Source organism: Lepus europaeus, chromosome 7, assembly GCF_033115175.1.
Source record: "Lepus europaeus isolate LE1 chromosome 7, mLepTim1.pri, whole genome shotgun sequence".
NCBI classification, from domain to species: domain Eukaryota; kingdom Metazoa; phylum Chordata; class Mammalia; order Lagomorpha; family Leporidae; genus Lepus; species Lepus europaeus.
The window spans coordinates 126440033-126443493 of record NC_084833.1 but is presented as its reverse complement, the minus strand read 5'-3'; the positions used below and the strand labels follow the sequence as shown (position 1 = coordinate 126443493).

Genomic DNA, 3461 nt, shown 5'->3' with positions numbered 1-3461 from the left:
TCCTCCACTGCACTCCCTGGCCACAGCAGAGAGCTGGCCTGGAAGAAGGGCAACCGGGACAGGATTGGTGCCCTGACTGGGACTAGAACCTGGTGTGCTGGCGCCGCAAGGCGGAGGATTAGCCTAGTGAGCCACGGCGCCAGACCCAAATACATTTTATCTAGATTCTGTCACTAACAATATCTTGGAAATTTGTGATATTACATCAGAACTCAGATATTACTACTATTACAGTCAATAGAATGCTTCTACATGAATTCTTCTTATTCTTCCATAGAAACACTCAATTTCATTTTTAATATTTTATTTAAGGTATACAAATTCCATGCACCTCATGTATACAGATTTAGTAACACAGTGGTATTCCCCCCCCCACCCTCCTTCCAACCTCTGCTCCCACCCTCCATTCTCCTTCCACTCTTATTCTCTAAATTTTTACAATGATCTAATTTCAGTTTATATTCATAAAATTAAACATATACTAAGTAATGAATTCAACAGTGTGAAGGAAAAACTCTGTTCCTCAATAGTAGAGACAAAGAATATAAACAACCATAGAAGTCTCAGTTGTCAATTTCACTCCTATACATTGCATTCTTGATACTTTATTGGTTACCACAAATCAGAGGATGCATGTGGGTTTTGTCTTTTGGGGACTGGCTCAGTTCATTGGACAATAAAAAAACCAAAATGAAACAACCAAAAACCCAGAAAATGCAAATCCCAAAAACAGACCGTTGCCATAGAAAAGCTCAAGCAGCTTGTGCTGGTTTCTCACAGCTCTCTATTGTTACTCCTTGCCTATCAAAAAAATGCAAATTGAAAAGCAACTAGGCATCAGAAATAAAGGATGAGAGATGTTGAATCAAAAGTTGAACACAATAGTTCAAGGCTGTTTCCAAACCATATCGATCCACCCTCTTATTTTTTCCTTTTTGTTAAATCCCTGTTGTAACTCTGATTAATCTTTAATTTTCACATAGGCAAAATTAAGATAAAGTAAGACACCAATAATTGCACTGTATACTGCCTCTCTCCAAACCTCAAACACCCATCATAGTCATGCCAGGAACTTGCAGGGAACATAGCCCCCATCAACTGTACAGTGACACCTACAGGTGTGTTTCATGACTGCCCGTTTTCATATCACAATAGACTGTAAAAATACCAATACTGTTTTTTTGAAAGGCAGAGTTAGACAGTGAGAGAGAGAGACAGAGAAAAAGATCTTCCTTCCATTGGTTCACCCTCCAAATGGCTGCTACCGCCAGTGCGCTGCACCGATCCGAAGCCAGGAGCCAGGTGCTTCCCCTGGTCTCTTATGCAGGTGCAGGGCCCAAGCACTTGGGCCATCCTCCACTGCCTTCCCGGGCCAGAACAGAGAGCTGGACTGGAAGAGGAGCAACTGGGACGAGCCAGTGCCCCAACCTGGACTAGAACGCAGAGTGCCGGTGTTGCAGGCAGAGGATTAGCCTAGTGAGCCATGGCGCCAGCCTAAATACCACTACTTAACAGCACCATGAAGCCATTTCACCTAGCTTCCTGCCTTCAATTTTTTCTTTAGAAAAAATAACTATCATGAAAAAGAAGCAGATATTCTTTGGTGGTTATATTGATTGGCTTTCCAAATAACTACCTAATTAATTGGCAAATGCATTGAAGATTCTTAGCTAGTGACAGACTCCTTGGGGGTCAGAGACACTGGAGATGTCACAGGTGCACATTATTCCCTCCCATCTAATTTATTTGTCTCTTCTGTAACAAAACTAAGATATACTCTTCTGCATTAAGTCAACTTGGTATAATCACTACATTGATAAATAGCTTGCTGGTGCCCACTATACAGATCTTTTATGCAATCTGCTCTGTAGACATTAACATGAACAACACGTTCATGGCATAATTTTATCAGGTGTACAAAACTATAAAATCCATTCAAAATAAAATTTGTGAGAGCTAATTGATCATGCTGGGCATGTGTCAAAGTTTTGGGAGAAAAGATGACTCATATTTTACTTCCTTTTTCCTTAAGGATTTTTTCCAAGACTTACTGAGATGTTTTTCACCATATCCAGTCTCAAAATAATCATAAAATTGGCCTTTGCAATCAAAAGCAAGGTCATTTCTCACAGGTTCACAGCTGAGGGGGCTACCATCTCTGCTGGTGTCATTATTTGCTTTCTCATCATGTAGTGACCTGATGTTAGTGACAAACGTTTCATTGGCAACTATCTGGCCATCACTCATGCACACAGGTGCATGGCCTACATCAAAATCCACTTGGTGGGAACAACCAGGTAATGGTAGAAGGGAAGAGGAAGGGGAGGCAGTGTTGGAGGCACTTCTGACATTAAGATTGACAGAGAAGTGTAAATTAGGGTAGTGACCACGACACTCTTGGTAAGAGCAGCGGGCATGGAACTTTCTCACAATGCTCTTCTGCCACTCATGGTCATTTTCGATAAGGGCGGTCCTGAGTCATAACCAATTCTTGGGTGGAAGCATTGAAAGAACTGGCAGGGCAGCACCAGTTATTCTGCATGATGATTTCGCCATGGAACCATTGTATCAAATTGTTTATAATAACAGATCTTCATAGGTACACCTCTGGATCATCAGTAAACTAGCTTTTCCAAGGACTTACAAAGAATGTGGGCTTCTTCCTCAAAAACAGATGGTTTTATGGCTACAGATGCTGCGTGGTGAGTGAAAATCTTCTTCCACATACTTCCTCTTAAAGTATGTGATATTGGATGTTGTTATCGGATTTGAAATTCCCTGTAATGTGATCCTGCCAGAGGGACACCAGCCCCTTGGTCTGCCTGTGAAGCAGCCAGTGTTGGTTACACAGGGCTCAGGCCTCTGTAGCTGTCAGCCTCCCATAGTGGTTGGTACCTGGCAATTTTTGCACTTCCTTTCAGACAATGGGCTCGCAGAATATATTAATGGACCAAACCAGAGTCATCTCTGACAGCCTCAGATCATGAGGTCAGCGGGGAGGCAGAGGCCTCTAGTCTGCACCAGGATGCACAGAGGTGCGGGTCCAGATCTGTGGGGGCCACTGGTGCATGGCGGGCGAGGGTCCCAGCAGGTCCCCACCATGTCTCAGGCACTGCGCTGCCATCGCTGTAGATGGTTATGGTGATGAGCCTCTGCTTCTAGGGAGGAGAGCAAGAAACCTATAAATCCTGTTTGCCATTCCCCTGTGAATTTCCAAGGAGAGGCTGTGCAGGATGCTCCTGGGGACCAGACAAGGAACAGCACAAGCGCTTGCTCTCTCTCCTCTCTTGCTCCTGCTGCCCCGCCACCACCCCTCTTCAGCATCACATTTTTCATAGATCTGAGAACAAATGTCATTGGTATTTTATTGGGTTCCCACTGAATTTGTAAGTTGCTTTGGTAGTATGAACATTTTGATGATATTATTTCTTCCAATCCATGAATAGGGAAGCTTTTTCCAT

At 43.3% G+C, this 3461-nt stretch overlaps 1 pseudogene; it reads right to left on the bottom strand.

Annotated features, from left to right (window-relative positions):
• Positions 1-1980: 1980 nt before the first annotated feature.
• Positions 1981-2965, bottom strand: LOC133764001 (SERTA domain-containing protein 4-like; annotated as a pseudogene).
• Between the last annotated feature and the right edge of the window lie 496 nt (positions 2966-3461).